We start from the raw sequence: 19,646 nt of genomic DNA on the forward strand, positions 1-19,646 counted from the left end.
TTATCCTAAGTTATGATGTTCCTAACAATGAAATCATAAGTTCTCTACCTTTTTCCCTGTACTTTTTTAAGTAAAAGTGGGAGAATAAGAAAACCCAGAGAAAGCAGGAACAAAGAGACTAGAGAGAGAACACTGGGAGAGAAAGGAAGACCTCTTTCTTTAGGGTCACCTACTTTCATCTACCACCGCCCTTGACTACTTACTGTCCCAGTTCCCAATTGACTTCCTTGTTTCTCGCTGGCTTCCAGGGTTAGCCTAATCGTTGTCTGTGCTTATGCGGAGTGGTTGAGGAGGATGACAATCTCAATATATATATGTTTTTACTCTGGTGCATAAGTTATTTAATTCTGTATCTCTAAATATTTTTATAATGATATGCTTAAGCACCCCTACATTGTTGTTCTGATAAATTTAAATTAGTATTAAACAAAATAACAATACAGAGTGAACTTTAAACAGCCATGATTATGTGAATCGCCTTTGTTTCCATTTTTAAAAAATTAAAAATATGGAATGAAAGTTGACATGAAGCCAGTTGCACTGTTAGAAAGTCATGTAATTTAAATGATAGATGAGATCACCCACAGTTCCGAAGCCTTTCCCATCACTTTAAGCACTCCAGGGTAGCTGTAAGAAAGAGTTTTGAACTTAAACTTTTGATTTGCAGCTCTTTGTATTAACTAAGTTTTTTTTTTAAGTACATTTATCTATAGGCTTATAGTTCCAGACACAAAAAAAACCTCATGTTCTTTTAAAAATATGCAAATGTGTAATTAAAAGAACTGAACAAATATTCAAATCCATACAGGAAAACGTGACATTTGTCATGTTCATTAGGAAAGATATGTGAAAGATCCTGAAAAGAAACTGTGAACAGAGCAATACTAGAAAGTTCCAGCTGATCTAGTAGCTGCTTTTATGTAAGACAATAGATCTTGTGAATATTCCTCTTTCTCTCCAGGCAGCTAGCTAGTCTGGTTAACCGAAATTGTTGAATAATTGTTCTGTGGTTGAGAACAAAATGCTGAATTAAACTGTTCCCAGCACAATAATTGTGTGATTATAGCATTTATGTTGCTGGCCAAAGGAACAGTCATTAGGTTTGGAAAACTTACCAAAACCACAAGTACAAAAAAAATGCAAATCACATGTAAATTGCTCTTTAATACCTATAGTGGCTTAGAAATGGAACTAAGAGTAGAGCACATTTCTAGGTAAAAGAGACGATCCTTGGTATCTTCATTATATGTTTAGTATAATACTGAAACTAGGAAGATGCTAAAAATTCATTTTCTTTTTATTTTCCTGTCTGTACAGTGCCTATATGATGTCATGCATTTATTTCTTTCACACCTCTCTGCACTCGTCCTTCCACCCCTAGTTCCATCTTTCTTAACCCTTTAACTTCAATATTTTTAACTCTGTAAGCCTGCCTAAAAAGTTATTTTTTTCTTTTTTTTCTCCTACTCAACATTATCTGGTGAAAAGTACTTACAAACCAGTGGGGTGTTAAGATTAATGTAGAGAAAGATTTAATAAGAAAGCTGTCAGCAAATATATAGAAAATGTCAAGTAAAAACCAGTTGCCAATAAAATTGAAATACTATTATTTATTTTCATTCTGAACTCTAATGCTTTCTATTGCTGATAAATTCATATACTAAAACATTAAGTTTTTCCCCTCTCTTACAGTTTTCTGCCAGGTGAACCATTCATAGACTAAAGTTCCTCTTCGATAAGAATCAGGTCTTGCTAAATACGTGTGTGGTATTGAGAACCACGTGTGAACTTTAGGAGTAGTAGCTATGTAAGCAATATTAATTGTGCCTAGACTAATAACTAAAAGAGTAGTTTTGAAAGATGAATGACCCAATAAAACTGTGATAGATACACTGGCAATTTTAGATCAGTTATGAAGTATATTGAGCTCAGAAAGCCAGTTAAAAATAGGGATTTAGTGAAAATGTTAAAGATTTTGGTTCTGTCAAAATCTATACTCAACTTGTTAAATGGCATTTTATTTTACAAGATTAAATCAATGTTCACTTTATTTACTGCTGGTATCTTAACATTATTTGTATGATTTTCTTCAAATTTTTGAAAAACATTTTTATACATACCATCTATATTTTTTCGAACATCTACAAGGATTTTAGTCCTTTTTGTCATTTAAGTGAACAAACTACTTTAAAAAGTTTAATATACATGTTTAGAGTTTTAAAGCATTATGTGTGATGTTTGTTGACTTAAAAAAAAAACAAAGTGGTTTTAAATGTATTCTTCTTGCTTGTTTTCCCCAATAGTATAATCTTCAAACTGTACAAGTTTTAAATCGCTAACCACTATGTGGTATTAAATAACTCTAATTCCTGCCAACCACCCACACATTAATTAGAACAAACACGGCAGTTTTAATGATCCCACTTGTCCATGGTAAAGCACATTTAGAAAATCAGGCTGACACTTCAATAATCAAGTCGTATTTTTATTAAAAATATAAACTCAGTCCCCAGGTAAATACTGCAGTCTCTTCTAAAATACACCTCATAAACCAGAAGTTAGACACCACCACTCATTCAAAAAGAGAAATTGTTATTTCTGGAGTCCCTTTTTAAAAACTCACATTTTTTCCCTATGTCTGAAACCAAATGTTTTTATCATAATTTTACACAGTATTAAAACTCTAAAATCTATTGAACCTTGTTTTATGCCTTACTTTGTGGACATTTTTTTTAAATGTTCTGTTTATCTAGAAAATGTTTGTATTCTGTAATTTTCAGGTACAGAATTCTATAAAGGTCCATTAGATTAAACTTTCTAATTGTGTTGTGCAAACTACCTATATCTTTACTAATTTTTTGTCTACATGAGCTGTTAACAATTTTAGAAGTTATGCTAATATGGCCCATGATGATGGTTTACTAATTTCTCCTTGTAGCTCTATCAATATTTGCTTTATGAATTATGAGAGTCTTTTAGTAGATGAATTAAAATTAAAATTTTAAAGCTTCCTGATGAATTGCAACTTTTATTGTTGCCTCTAGAAACTGTGTCCACAATAACCCTTTCTGTATTAAAGGCTGATTTGAATGGTGCTAAAATGGGTTCTTCTGCCTTTTAGTTTAACTTTTAGTTTACCTTTTAATTTGGTTAATATTTCCCTGGTACAGTTTGCCACCCTTTTTCAACCTTTCTTTGTCATGATGATGTCAGCATATCTCTTTCTTATAAACCAGATGGAGCTGGATTTTCTTTTTAAAAAAATTATTTTATTGTTTTCAAATACAGTTGTCTGCATTTCCTGCCCCTTTAATAGGAGCTGAATTTTCTTAAAAATTTAATCTGTTGTCTGCTTTTTAACCTGTGAGCATGAGCATAGTCCACTTACATTTATTGGGATTAAATGTAATTCTGTTGTTTTATTCATGCTTTCTGTTTGTACTACATTTTGTATGTACCTTTTTGCTTATTTTATGTATCAATTTTAACTTTTTTCTTATATCTTTTTTTCTCTATTAGTTTGGTCATTATTTACTCTATTCCATTTTTATGGGTTGTTGTTGATAATTTAACATGTCTCATTATGTGTAAGAAAGTCTAAATTTGACAAATATTTTATTTTTGCTCCTGAATTATAAAATAATCTTATAATTCTATATTGTGAATATTTTTCTCTTTATTTAAATGTTATTGGGTTTGGATTAAGTCCTGGGTTTTGTTTTTTTCTTTTTTTAATCCACATACTGGACATTATCTTCATTGAACAGTTTTGTTTTTTTTTGTTTTTTTTTTTTAATTTACTCACATGTTCACCAGTTTCTTTACTCACTATTCTTTCTAGGGTTCCTTTCTTTCTCTTTCTTTCTTTCTTTCTTCCTTTCTTTCTGAGAAATATTGTTTAGAAATTCCTCTAATGAAGGAATTTGGCATCAACTCTTTTCTGGGGAAAAGGGGTTGATTTTGTATTCATTGTTCTAAGTGGGAAAACACTTCGAAGTTGATAGTTTCTTTTATCTCTCCAATTACTTCTAATATTACTATTTATAATTTTCTTGTCAAACTAATTGACATGCCTTAGTTGATGGCTTCTATCTGGCTGCTTTTAATATTTCTGTTCCTTTGGCTTTTGCAGTTCTATTTCAGATTATTAAGTGGTATTTTCTCTCATTCTGATGGTATATATTTTGTCCTTTGCATCAGTAGGCCTATACCTTTGAAACGTAGAAAGATTCTCAATGACTTATTTTTTTAAATATTGTCAACCTTTTTTTTTTTATTCTGCCCTAAACATTTGTCTAGACATTTGCTGTACCATCTTATTCTAGTCTCGATGACATCCAACTACTCCTTCCTGTTTTCTACCGCCTTGTCTCCGTGGCCCGAAACCTGGCTAATTTCTTTAAGGGTCTTTTCCAGTTAATGACTTCTCTCATCATCTGTGTCTAATTTGCTCTCTAGCCTTCAATTAGTTTTACATTCCTGTTCTTTTCATTTATCAAAATTCTATTCAATTATGTTTAAAGTCCTTCTGAATATCTTTGTTAGTTTTTTTTATTTATCCTTAATTGCTATTCTACCTTTTACTTTAGTAAACATTTTAAGTATATTCTTTTATTCTTCATCAGATAATCCAATACTCACATGACTTTTAGTATCTAAGTCGGATGCTTCTTGATTCTGTTTTACACGTGCTGGGTTATGCATGTGTTTATTAATTTCTGTTGTGAGTTTACATTTGGCTGAACTTCATCTGTGGGAAATCAGAGTATCTAAATTAGTGCTGCTGGGGACGGGACTGAATTATTCGGCTAGATTACAGAAAGCAATACAAACCAGAGATCACTTATTTTTAATTTTGTTGCTGGGCGTTTCACTGACTATACGAAGTGTGATTTGCATTGCAGACCCCAGTGACGCAAGGTCTGTGGTTGAAAAGTGGAAGTGTATTATTACCATTAGTATTTTATAGTAGGAGAATGTAAACCCCCATGATATCAGGGATTTTAACGTTTGTTTTCATTTCATTTTTTTACTCTTGTTTCCAAGTACCTTGGAAAATGCTTGGTACATTGTAGGCATTCCATAAATATTTGTGAAAGAATCATCATTATCTTCATCATAATCATCAGTGTTTTGTTTTTGTTTTTTTTTACCAAAGCTGTTATAGAAACATTCCAGTATGTTTACCTTAATTGCAATCTTTTACTAATGATATACCCCCTTTTGATTGTCCTGGGTTTGTACAGGGGTCTGGAATTTAGCTTTTGAGGGACCCAAGGCTTCATCTTGTTTTTCAGGTGCTGTTACCTACATGTCTTACCAAGATAACCCTCACCTGCCACACCCACTTTCAGTTCACTGGTCCTCCCTTTCTCCCATGTCGAACTTCCTTGGAATATGCCTCAAAAAATATGTTGGTTGTTATGTACCGGGATCTACTTGTACTGTAGTAGCAGGGATTTCTAGGAACCTAATATTTAATACAGTTTTTATTACACTTTAAAAATTAGGTCTTGAAATAGTTATTTTTCAAATGTTTACTCCAAGTTTTTGTCATTTTTAAAATTTTTAAGCAAGTTATAATTTTTTGATATGGTTAATATTTATTTATAAGTATTATATCTTTTATTCAAGTGACTAAAGCATAGTGATTAAAAGCCTACTTTGTAGCTTGGCTGCCTAGATTTGAATTGTAGTTCTTTTACTTGCTGGCTTTCTGATTTTAGGCATTACTCATTTTCCACTTTTATAAATGGGGTGATGGAGGGGTTTTGTGTGTTTGGACAAGTGAACATAGAAGTGTGCAAAAGTCAATATGAAAAAAGTGTATCATGAGAGAGGCTTAGGGAGAATAGTATTAACATTCATAACCATCTACCAACTTCTTTTGGGAAAGGGCAGAAAGATGGAAAGAATTTATATAATCCTTGTTCTCTTTGTCTAATAAAATTTCCATATACCTGGCTGGTGTAGCTCAGTGGATTGAGCATGAGCCTGTGAACCAAAGGGTCTCCAGTTTGATTACCAGTCAGGGCACATGCCTGGGTTGTGGGCCAGGTCCCCAGTACGAGGCACATGAGAGGCAACCACACATCGATGTTTCTCTCTCCCTCTCTCCTCCCTTTCCCCTCTCTCTAAAAATAAAATAAATAAAATCTTTTTAAAAATATCCATACAAAAGAATTATCACAGTTTTGGTGACTAAACAAAAAAAGTTTTAAATTAAGAAAGCAGTAAATACCTACAGTATTGCATAATTCATCTTTATTTAAATAATGTCATCGTGTGTAGGCAAGTTACAGTGCTTTTTGCTAGAAAGTATCAAGTAAATTTGCCAAGTAGTAAAATTAACTGTACTTACATAGATTGTTGCAAGTAATGCCTAATTCCCTATTATTGAATGTATTTACATTGGTGTATTATGTATTAATCTTTCTGGAATAAAGATTTTAAAAACATATAAATGACACTGTGTTTAATGGATTGTCCAACTACAAAAATATTTCACATTTTCAACTTAAGAAACATCCACAGTGCCCTTTCTGGTAACTTCACACATCTTATTTTCAGTGACAAATGTTCTAGTGAGTGAGTGACTTACTGTCAGAGTGGCCTCAGCTATCATAGAGTTAGACAAACATCTGAAGACCAAGTTCCAACAGCGACTGTGAGGCAGCACCCATTATTACACAAAGAGCATGGATTCTTCACACCCTAAGGAATGGGACTGGACAGTCACGTATTCCTACTCGGGTTGCATTTTGGGGGAGGTGTTTGAATGCTGTTTTTTGGAGGGTTTTTTTTTTTTTTTTTTTTGGCAGGAACATTGCCGTAAGGGCTTCTTCCCATTTATCTAACATTACTGACTTGGTACACTCTGCGTGCTGCAAAGAAATCCCCGTACACTAGTCATTCACGCCACTCTTGCTCCTGCTGGCTAAAAACTGAAATTAAGCACTGGGAAAACTTTGGACAAAACAAACGGAAGCAGTGTAATCACGATTATTTTCTTAAACAAAATGAGAATAATATTCAGAGTTTAAGGGTACAACTATTTACTTTAATTCTTTTAGTCAAGAGGTTTTGGGGTTTTTTTTAACATATACAAGGTCGTGTCCACAAATTAAGTTCTCTGTTCTTTAGGTGTTTTGATACCTTTAAGGCACATTGTTTTATATATTGTTAACTGAGAGAGCCAATAGTTGAAGTGTATTTAATGGCAATGTGTGACATTTGAACTTATTTTCTATGCTTTTTTCTTTATTTTTACTGTTGACCCTATTACCAGTGTCCCCATTTCCACTCCCCCTTCTGCCCGCCTCCACCCGCCCCTTACCCCCTTCCTCTGGCCATCACCACATTATTGTCTGTGTCCGTGAGTTAGGAATGTACGTTCTTTGGCTAATCCCTTTACCTTCTTTCATCCATTCCCCCAACTATCACCTTGACAGCTGTCAGTCTGTTCCATGTGTCCATGCCTCTGTTTCTGTTTTGTTCATCGGTTTATTTTGTTCATTGCATTCTACATATAAGTGAGATCATATGCCATTTGTCTTTCTCTGACTGTCTTATTTCACATAGCATAATAATCTCCAGGTCTATCCATGCTGTTGAAAAAGGTAAGATTTCCTTCTTTTTTATGGCTGCATCGTATTTCATTGTGTAAATATACCACATCTTTTTAATCCACTCATCTACTGATGGGCACTTGGCTTATTTCCAGGTCTTGGCTACTGTAAATAACACTGCTGTGAACATCAGGATGCATATATAATCTTTTGAATTGGTGTTTTGGGATTCTTGGAGTATATTACCAGAAGTGGGACTGCTGGGTCAAAAAGCAGTTTCCATTTTAATTTTTTGCAGAAACTCCATAATGTTTCCCCCATGACTGCACCAGCCTGCATTCCCACCAACAGTGCACCAGGGCTCCCTTTTCTCAGCATCCTAGCCAGCACTTGTTGTTTGTTGTTTTACTGATGGTAGCTATCTGGTAGATATGAGGTGATATCTCACTGTGGTTTTAATTTGCATCTCTCTGATGGTTAGAGACATTGAACATTTTTCAATATTTCTATTAGCCATTTCTATATCCTCTTTGGAGAAGTGTCTCTTCAGTCCTTTGCCCATTTTTTAATAGTATTGTTTGCCATCCTGTGGTTGAGTTGTATAAGTTCTTTACATATTTTGGAAATTAACCCCTTATCAGATGTGTCATTGGCAAATTGTTCTCCCACATGGTAGGTTGCCTTTTCATTTTGTGATGGTTTCTTTAGCTGTACGGAAACTTGTTAGTTTGATGCAGACCCATTTGTTTATTTTTTCCTTCATTTCCCTTGCCCTAAGAGAGATATCTGAGACTTTACTGCCTATATTAGCCATTTGTATATCCTTCTAGGAATTTTATGGTTTTGAGTCTTACATTTAAGTCTTTTATCCATTTTGAGTTAATTATTGTGTATGGTGGTCTAGTTTCATTCTTTTTGCATGTCCCTTTCCATTATTGAAGACACTGCCTTTACTTCTTTGCATGCTCTTACCCCTTTGTCAAATATCAATTGACCATATAGAAGTGGGTTGATTTCTGGGCTCGCTGTTCTGTTCCATTGATCTATGTGCCTGTTCTTATGCCAGTACCAGGCTCTTTCAATTACAATGGCCTAGTAGTATAATTTTTTTTTATCGGGTATTGTGATCCCTCCAATTTTGCTGAGGTGATTCAAGTTCTTTTTTGGTTCCATGTAAATTTCTGGCATATTTGTTCTATATCTGTGAAATGTGCCATTGATATTTTAATAAAAATTATGTCGAATCTATAGATGTTTTGGGTAGTATGGACATTTTAATAATGTTAATTCTTCCAATCCATGAACTCAGTATATACTTCCACTTATTTGTATCTTTCTCAATTTCTTTCTTCAAAGTTCTATTGTTTTCCAAGTACAGGAACTTTTAAATCCTTGGTTAAATTTACTCCTAGGTGCCCTCTGTTGTTGTTGTTGCAATAATAAATGGGATTGTTTTCATAGTTTATCTTTTAAAGAAACCCTGTAACCATTAGCTGTCACTCTCATTTCAGCCCTCCCCACAAAGTGATGATTTTTTGAGGTATAATATTTTTAAAAACTTTAAAAAATGTTGAACCGAGACTTATAATGCATGAGAAAAAATCAGTAATAATCTATTATAAACCCTTCATCAAAACATCAGAAATCACAAATCAATAGAGAATTTTATTAAATTTCTAATCATGGGCTCCTGAGAAATATAATTGAAAAATACATTGTATTTTATGTTGAGCATTATATTTTTTGTTGTCTTTCATTTGCATGTAAATGACAATTGACATAGTAATGTGTGATATAAAATGAGATTGTGCCACTATTTACAAAGCCTGATTTTGTTCCTAGGAACAGAGAACCATGCATCCTTGTATGAGCCAGTCTTATTGTTGTGAAAAACCATGATAAGTAATACAAGTAGTCACACACATTTGAGGAAACAAATAGCATTGCTTTTTAAAGAAACTTTGGTTTTCATCAACTAACAGCTATCAAGCTAGGTAAAACAGTGCCTTTAAGAAATAGATGATAGCAATCCTAAACAGTGCATTCTTTGAGATATTTTAATCATTGTGTTTTTAAATTCTGTCCTTTGGCTCAAAATTGCCCTTGGCCAAAAAAATAGCCATGTTGTTTTTTTCATAGTGTTCCCCAATGCTTTCTTAATATCGTATTTTTGCCACCCACCAGTTAATGATGATCAATTTTTAAAATAGAATGTTTTTCTTGAAGTCAGCAAATGTACTTCGTTTAAGCCTGTGTTATCTTTATAATAAATGTCTTCATTTTGTTGACAGGAGTTTAATATATATTAAAACGGTACTTAATAAGAATGTAATGCTTAAGTTATGAAAATAAGTACAGGATACTGCTAGGAAGAAAGAATATGTATGTCAACTTGTATAGTATTAAGAATGAAATTTCACTGCTTTTATGACAGAGCTCTTAATTCTACATTATTTGAAAGTGGTTGTATCCTAGTAACAACGCCAACAATAAACACATCATGCAAAAGTAAAAGTGCAGTAGTGAAATGAGCCATTGAAAGGAAGAGTCAGTGACCATATAATATTTTGGTTTCTATTGTATCTAGTAGCAATCTAGTTAAAAGGAAATGACAGTTGCCCTGGAGGAAGTCAAGTGTAGGTATTACTGTAGGAGTAGTTCCAACAGAAAATTGCCGCTGCCTCTTGACTGGATTATTTCTCTGTCCTTGCAAACTATCTCCACCTCTGATGTTAGTGCTGCTTCTTGCCTTTTTTATACAAATTGAGTTTGTATCATGTAAACTCAGAGGGCCCAGGGGCCCTTGGGTAACTGGGAGGAGGAGGAAAAGGAATTAGAAAAAGGAAATGTGATGGGCAGTTTTGAAAAGAAAAGCAATTTTCCTTGTGGGTCTTTTCCTAAGTAGGAGTCCTTCGGTGCAGTATTTTTGCTTCCACAGAGAGTCAGTCAGAATCCAGTAAGTTTGTGCTTGTGCTGTTTTGTGGGATTTGGCACTGACAGGTTTTATTTAGGAGGGGTGGGAATACCGGGGGATCAAATGTGGGGAAGTTAGTATTTTGGCTGTATCAGCCCTGGAGGCAGAGTTAGCACTTGCAGTGGGACAAAAGTATTTGTAGTCATCAGATAACTTTGCAGTCAGCTTCAATAGCATCACTCTTTTTTTTCCTACTTTTTTTTTTTTTTAATTTTGGCAGCCAAGCTCTTAGTAGAACCATCTGTCTTTCTATTAGTATTTTTGAGGCCTGTTTTGAAGCCACTTTGCTTGGCAAAGTCACTTTCATCCTTGGAAACGATTTTTTAAAAAAGTTCTGTGGCTTTTTGCCGAAGAAGAGTACTATGTAAAAAATCCACATGGCTGTTCCTTTTTGTTCTAAAAGAATATGGCTACTTCGTCTTTGTCTTCAATCAAATGAAATTAGAAGTGATACAATTCCAATGTGACTGTTGGGAAGTGAGAGGTAGGGATTTCAATTTTAGCAGTGTTTTTATGTTCCCGCATCTATCTCTCAATGAGATTTTCTTTAGTCGTCCTAGTAGATTAATTGGGAAATAAATTGACTCCTTTATTTTTAATTTTTGCAGAGCTGTTTTTTTTCTAAAGACCTGCATTGGGTGGGATAAACTGGCAAATCAACTTTCTGTTCTTTGAAATGGAAAATCACAGACTATTACTGGTCATTGAAGATCCCATGCCTCTTGTTGTAAATGGTGGAAAGTCAACTTTGTGATCCTGGTGACTCCAGTTTGGGTAATTACATCCTCCAACCTAAACCCCTGTTGTAATCTCATTTGGATATTATATTCTTCATTTTCTCAGAACTGCTGTGTAGTGTCACTGTGTGCCTCTAAACAGCTGCTCTGTTCCCCACCGAAGGTGGCTGAATCTCGGTTGTAGGTGAGCCGACCCCTAAAGATGATACGTGCTTGAATACTATGGTAGTCATCGGAATAAACACTTGAACATTGGAAAAGTTGCAGATTTTACATTTTATTTGAAATTGTACTGACTTAAATCATAGAGCTGCCTTTCATTTTGATATCTGTGTATGTATTTTTAAAAAGTCTTCTACCATAATGTACTGGTTGAGCTCTCATGCAAAGTGCTCCTTGATACCATGGGAGTTTCTCTACTTCTTTGGTTGTTATATTGTCCCCTGGGTAGTAACACCTTCCAGGCCTCTCTTGGTGGGATAAAGCAAAAAGCCAATTGTTGTTCAAAAGCAACTTTGATTTCCTCCTAACCTCTGCTTGTTGGTGTCCCCCGCGAGCCCTGTTTCTTCCCCAGCATGCATGCTGCAATGACCTTCTCCGATCCTCATCTGCAGGGCCAGGCACTCTAAAAACAAAGTGCACACTCACACAAAAGAGAAGACTGACAGCATCAGAATTCATGTGGTCATTTCTAAGGCCTTAGACTTTTCTATCACTCTTTGTAATTTTCTATGGTTTACTTTATTTTTCATTTCTCACAGTGACCATAGAACACCCTTACCTTTGCTGAACTCCCTTTCTCATTCCCAGTCTCTCTTATTTTGAAGATACTGTAACTGAACAAAAATGGAGGTTCAGCTGCCTGTCACCACAAAAGCCAAACTCATGAGGGAGATGCTGGTGCAAAAGGAAAGAGGTTTTATTCAGGTGCTGTGCAACCTGGGAGAATGGTGGACTCCCATCTCCAAGTCCACCTCTACTTTCTGCCATGGAAAAAGTCCATGCAAGGCCAAGCAAGGCCATGTAAGGCCAAGACAAAAGCCAGTATCCAAAGCTCTTGCTCCATTTTAAAGGACAGCACTTTGGAGCCCGTAGGTGGCTGCTAAGTGGTTTTAGTCCCCGTCCATGTAGCTAGCTTGTCCCTGGCTGCTGTCCATTTCAGGCTTCCTCCTGGAGCCTGTGTGTGGAGCCCACACAGCCATGGCCCATGCGGCTGCCAGCACCACACAGCCGTGTGGTCCTGGGTGAGAATGCGCACACCCATGGTTAAATGCATCACCAAGTGGGCAAGAGAGAGAGGGAGGGAGGCTCCCTTCTGGAGGCCATGGGCCACTTGGCTGCTAGGGCCACATGGCCATGGAGAGAACAGGCGAGGTCACTGTGCCAGTGTAGGTCACAAGCCAGCAAGAGCTTCTTTGTTCCCCTGGGTTTATATTAGACTGGGTGTGGGACAGACCAGGTGCTTTCTCAAAATGAGCAGTCAACTCTCCAAACTTTCGAGTGCTTCAGTCAGTCCATCTTCCCACTAACCCCTTCTTTCCCCAGGCTAGACTACCCCCCTACCACCAGCCATTTTGACCGCTGTGGCCCATGTGCCTGCCTTCCCAGGTCCTGGCCCCAAGCTGGTACTGAAAGGGGGGAAAATGACTTTTTCTATTCAATTATTTTTCTGGCTTTCACGTGTCCTGTGTAAGAACCTCCCCTTGCTGCCATCTTGGTCAATGGGGGTGACTCTCTGGCACACCAATGGACTCTTTTACAGTGACAATATGAGCTTACCTCTATCTTGAGAAAGTATCTTCCATCAGGCCTGATTTTCTTTGCCTCTGCATTTCCCTAACTGTGTATAAAACATACCTGTTTATTTCGCTTGTATACCTCTCCTCCTCAGGGCTCAGAGGACGCAATGCCATTCCCATTCAAAAGTAGTATCTGTTCTCCTCACTTGTTTTCCACTCTACTCTGAAACTTTGGTTCATTCGCCACTTAGTTTCTCTCTTCCCTACTTTTAAAAATGTCAATTTCTGTTTGTCCCTTTTAGCCAGTTAATGTGCTCACAACTCTGCAACCTAAATAAAGCCCATGTATCCCATGCGGCTGCTCTCTAATGTTTCCTAACTTCTCATCCAGCCTTCTCTGAAGAATAGTATATGTCTTCTTTCTCTTTTTTCCTGCTTGTCATTCAGTCCTCAACCTTTTGCTGTATGGTTTCTGCCCTCTGTTCTAATGGACTCGATGTTATTAGAAGTGTCACAATCTTCTAATTAACAATTCTAGAAGATTTTTTTTGTATCTACAGTATTCTTTCCACTATATTTCTCACTATCAGTCACTATCTCAATCTTCAAATTCTATCGGTTTTTGTGACACTATAATCATGATTTTCTTTATTCTTATCTTATGAGCCATTTCTTCTCTTTATCATTCAGATTCTTTCTAGATTAACTAGTTCACTGTCAGCAGTGAATGACTCCCCATACCATGGCCTCTAAAAATCTGTTCCCTAATTTCAGACTGGAATATCCATCTGCCTGTAACATAAATCCAATAGAATATTATTTAGGCACTTAAAACACATCACATCCAAAACCATATTCATTAGCTTTCCATGAAAACGATCACTACCCCCTATGCATTTTTTCTTTTATACTTGTATAAATAGTTACATGAAGTTGACACCCAAGAGTTATCTTTGAGTCTGTCCTTTTCTTCACATCCAAGTTTTCAGCGTATGTGTATTTATATATATACCAGGGTGGGCTAAAGTAGGTTTATAGTTGTGAGTACTTGAAACACAGTTTATTCTTATATTATTATTTTGTCATTTATTTATATTACAACTGTAAACCTAATTTTGTTCACCCTGTACATATTTACACATATCTACAGAGATTTCTCATATACCCTCACATACATAACCTTACCTATCATTGATGTTCTGCATATTTCCCCTAAATAATTTTTTGGCTTTTTTCCTCATTTATAACCCTTCTATTACTGATTAAGCCCTCATAATCTATCACCTAATTAATTGTATTAACCTACCTCTTCTCTATGCTTGGCCTCTCAAATCTCTTCTCTGGATACTCATCAGAACATTCTGCCTAAGCTACTTTAAATCCCTCAGTGGTTCCCCAGGGCCTATGGTGGGGGTGAGTCTTAAGTCTCTCACCCCAGCACACACACTGATTCAGGCAGACTTTCACACCACTGGTTCCCTCTTACATTTTTTGCAATTCTAGACTGTTGGTGGTGTTCGCCTCACATGACAGTTTTTCTTGTCCCTGTTCCTTTGCTCATGCCTCCCCCTCTCAGAATCCTTGCCTCACATTCCTGTCTCTTTGCCTGGCTAACTCCTACTTAACGATCTGTCCCTACACCTGCTGTATCGACCTCCACGAGGCCTGCCTTGACTTCTGTTGGGAGTCTCTTGTCTGTGCTTCCATAGTGTGCTATACAACTCTATTGTGTTGAATTAACAGCAATGTGACTGTACATTTGCCCCACCAGAGTCAGGTCCTTGTGCGCAGATATTCTCTGTGAATTCATCTTTGTATCCCTAGTTATCCAAAAAGTGAATGTTCTGCTTAGTAAAAATGTCAATTGAAAGAATAAAGTAAAAAACAGACCCATGCAATTGGAAAGTAAATTAATAATCTTAAATATCTATTTGATATATTGCTTTCAAGGAACCACTGAAGTGTTTTGCCATAGAATATTTACATAAAATATAAAAATTTAACTGAATAATTGATAAGAATTTGCTTTTTCTTTTATAGTGTGATGATGTGTTTCATTTGTTTTGGATTCTTAAGATTTTAGAGGGCAAGTCTACATGCACTATCTATATGGTAGAATTATAAAAAGAGTTAAAACATGATATTTCATCTTAAAGTTAAAAATATAGGATTTTAAATTTTAATAGGTTGTCTTTAACTTGTGAATAACATGACCCCTAATAAAAAGACTAAAATTTTGTGACAAAAGTATTTCACAGAAACTTAATTATAAATGTCACACATTTTAAAACTTAATTAGGTGCTTAAAGGGAATTTCATTCATTAGGTGAAAGGACATAAATGAAGTTAATAGTGAATAGGATTTGGAAATATTCAACACTGGCAAATATGCAAAAAGGAATAACTAACCCTTATAACTAAATTAGTTTTAAAATTTATCCAGAAAACATTTTACTGTGCTGATGTAATGTGTCCTTTTCTCCCAAAAAGTGCCTAAATTTCAGCAGCAGTGACCTGAACATTAATTCATATGTAGCGATAATATAGTTGATGCTCATTATTTGTACTGTGTTCCGCAAAGTTGCCATGAACACTGATTCGTGAATACTGAGCAATTGTCCTGAGGGGGATATTCAGAGAGTTAGGTTTCCGAGAGCCTTTAGTCACACCATTTCCATCAACCAATCAATAACATAACCTTATTTTACATGTTTCTGTTTAAAGAGACCTTCTTTTCGTTATTGATTCTAAATGCTTTTAAATGGTGAAATCACCAAGCTTTCTTTCTACTTTGCTCAAGTTTGTGGCTGCAGAAGCACTGGCACAAGCAAATTTTGTGGGGTGCAAGTAAATTTTCATGAGAAGTCAAATCTGCAAATACAAAATCTGCAGATAATGAGGATCAATTGTATTTTGAAGTGCATTTCTAGTTGCTTACGTGCAGAAGCCACACATTTGGGGGTTATATTTATTTTGCCTCTTAGTTTATTCTCAATATTAGTACAATGCTTTATAATCTATTCTATGATATTCTAAAGAAAACCCATCATTGGGACTATGAAATTAGGCCCATTTTCTGTTCTAGTTCCTGTCTGCCCCTTGGAGGTCCTTCTGCTTCCCTCCTGTCCCCTGTACACTTTGCATCATGTGAAGGAGTGCTAAAGTCAGAGTTAGAAGAGGTAGTTTCAGTGTTAATTTTGCTGTTACCTCAATGTGGAACCATAAACAACTTGTATGGCCAAACTAAGTCCTACCTCCTATGGTCACAATGATTGTGTTGTGCCAGGCAACCTCTCGGATCTTTCTCAGCCTTAAAACTCTTTTATTCTATGTATGTGGATCTTGGAAAATTTATACATTGAAACAAATTATACTACTAGAGCAAAATTAACTTCAATAATTATAATAAGGCAAAAGTGGAAGATACACATGTTTTTGAAAACTCTGAAATTCCTTACAGTTTATTCTTTAAAATACTAAAATTTTTAGCTGAAAAATAGTATAAATTATTAGAGTATAAATGAGTGACCTGATAAAAAACTGTCATACAAGAGTAGAAAAGCTTAGGTGCATACAACAACCAGTTAAACAAAATAACAAAAAAATTTCCTTTACAATAGCAATAAAAATATTTTTTAAAATCTTAAAAATAAAGTTACCTAATAACTATAAGAATGATATGAAGCAAAAGAAGATTTAATTTAATTGCAAAATATAACCTCCTATTAGCCATCAAACCATCAGGTTGATGAATTCAAATAGAAATTTTGTGTCCTAAAATTAGTGTGGAAAAATAGATGTCAAGAAAGCCAGGATGTATTTGAAAACAAAATAGTAAGAATAGAGTACTTTTACTAAAACATTTTGCAAAGCTATAATAAGTAAAACATAAATTAAACATATGTTATTAAACATAATAAGCAGATATGTCTGTTCATTAGAAAAGCATGTAATAAATTTCTGATATTTCTGGAGTCTTTTTATTTCTTCACACACACATAATTCCAAGAGTCATGGGTATATCATAATATATAAGACCATTTTGCTATAGATTAAGAATAGACACACAAAACAATTGGTACTTTATTCTTGGTGAAATTGAATTACTTTATGGTCATTAAATAACTTTTTGTCCACATGACTTTTTTGGACATTTGCAGTTGGTACCCGTGACTGCATTTAGAAAGATGGGACTAATAGTTCATTCTTCTTTATTTGTGAATTATCAATACATAGAATAGTTCCACCTATTGTTCTGAGCTCTGAAGGTACAATAACAAATAAGTTACAATTTCTTTCCTTATTAAGCTCATAAGTCATAGGGAAACTCATCTTTCACAAGTAACTATTATTCAATACAGTAAGTATTTCATTAGCTTTATGAGGTTAAAAGAAGTAACACTTCTTTCTGCCTGAAAATTCGCACCGTAAGAAGAAATGCTTCACAGGCAGAGGCATTATGTATGTCTCAAAACCCTTTGAAAAATAAGTAGAATTTTGCCAAGAAGAAAAGGAAAAGAGAAATTACTCAAAACAGAAGAAAATAGTCTTGAAAGCATTCAAGCGTGGAAAAACACCGAGTATGCGAGAACTCCTCGTGGTCCATGAGGCAAGAGTACAGGATATCTGAAGGAGGACAGCAGAAATGTCTGGAAAGAGACGGGGACAAACTGTGAAGAAACTTGCAGGTGGGGGGATTTAGTCATTATTGCTTGGTAAGAGCCTACCATCAGAAGGGTTTTGGGTTTTTTTTCAAGAACAGCATGTAAAAAACAGATACAAGATTCATTCTGAAGGAATTCTATGAGGAATATAGCTTAATGTCTGATTTTATCCTGTGGGCACCAGAACCTGTAAAAGTCAGGCAGAGTCTCCCTTTCAACTACTGATATATGGGAAGGTGTTTTGTAACTCAAGGCAAAAATGAAGAAGACAAAAAGGTGCATTGACAGTGACTGAAAACATTCTTTGAGACAGTACTTCTCAAGTCTGTATGCACATTGGAATCATCAGGGGGGCTTTAAAAATGCTGATGGCTGGGTCTCACCCCTAATTCAGATTTAATTGGTCTGGGAAGCAGTCTGAGCCTTGGGAGGTCTTCAGAGCTTGTCCAGTGATTCTAATATCCATTCAAGCTTGAGAACTACTACACTAACCCTAAAACCTGTTGTTTCTGCAATTCTAGTTGTTATTTTTCCCAAATCCTAAGGTATCTGAAATTTGAATGGCTCTCATAATACAAGTATGTGTTTAATTTTGTTTCTTCTACCCTCCAAAATTCTATTAAATTTATAACACCTCTTAGAACCAGTGTTGTCTTAGAAAGGAAGAGAAGTACTCTATAAAATATAACTTACTAACAATGAAACACACAGGATATACAGTAGCTGGTGTAACCCTTATCCAGTGTGTCTGGTTTCTTGGGTGTCTCTCTGCACGCTATTCTAGCCAGCACCCTCTGCTTGCACTGAACTAGTCCCTACACAGTTTTGCCCTCCAATGTTTACCTCTGGTTTTAGGCCACTTATTCCTCTACACTTGCTCACTGTATAATCTCTAATATTTTGAGTCTTTAACCAATTGATTTTCATTGATTTCTACATAAGGTTTATCTTTTCTCCAGGATATTAAAAAATGCTGGTTGTAGTGGTATAACTTTCAGCTCTAACCTTAAGATACTGCCCCCCCACGTTGTTGCCATTCCATTTTAGTTTTACTAAAACGGTATGCTAGTGGTAGGTTTAAACTCCTATTGGCTAAAAGAAATGCTTTCCAATTTGGAGTCATTGCTGAAAGCAGATCCCTCATTCTTACAGTGCTTATTTCTCTCTCTCCCTCTCTCTCACTCTCACACTCTCTCCCCCATTTCCTCTCTCCCTTCCATGCTCTCCCTCTCTCTCACTTCCCACCCCTAAAAGGACACTCACCCATCAAAATCTCAGAAATAGCTCAGAGGTTGAGTGTGAAAGATGAAGGAGAAACTGAAGGTGGACTTTCAGAGTGAGAAATGATGAGAACTCTAAGAATCATAAGTGCCCTAAGAATGTTCGGAGACAGGGGAGAAAGGACAACAAGTCTGGAAGATATCTCAGAGTTGCTGTTAGGATTAGAAAATGAATGGATTTGTAATTATTTTTGTATACCTGTTTTACGTTTTACTATTCCTCCCATTGTAATGTAAGCTCCGTGGGTATAAGACCTTGGTTTCCTTGTTCACTATTATATTCCTGCTGCCTAGTTCATTTTCTTGTACATAGTAGGTGTTTATCAAATATTTTCCAAGTAACTGAATCAATGTGTGGAAGGAGTAGTAAGTGAAAACACAGTGTTGGTAGGTGATTTTCAGTATGATCCTGAATTCCCATCCACAGATTCGGTGACAAACACTAACCAATAATCATGTTTGCCAGGGAGGTCTTGCTAAATATTTGGAAAAAATTATCCTGAGTATTTTAGTTAATGACATTATCTGCATTAGTCACTAATGTGACATAGCTGCGGAAATGACAACATTAGGTTATACTTCTGGAAAGTCTTGTTCAGTTCAAAGAAGATGGTTATTCCATTGTGCTGTATTATTCTTTTTCTGGTGAGAACCCTAAGTTTTGAGAGTTATACCAGCTAATAA

General features: G+C 35.5%; 1 protein-coding gene across 21 annotated transcripts in view; it reads left to right on the plus strand.

The window, feature by feature from the left end:
- The window catches only part of SOX5 (SRY-box transcription factor 5), a 908,025-nt gene that overhangs the window by 761,856 nt on the left and 126,523 nt on the right, over positions 1-19,646 (plus strand). The gene's annotated exons all lie outside the window — the stretch shown is intronic.

The sequence above is a fragment of the Desmodus rotundus genome, chromosome 3, assembly GCF_022682495.2.
Source record: "Desmodus rotundus isolate HL8 chromosome 3, HLdesRot8A.1, whole genome shotgun sequence".
NCBI classification, from domain to species: domain Eukaryota; kingdom Metazoa; phylum Chordata; class Mammalia; order Chiroptera; family Phyllostomidae; genus Desmodus; species Desmodus rotundus.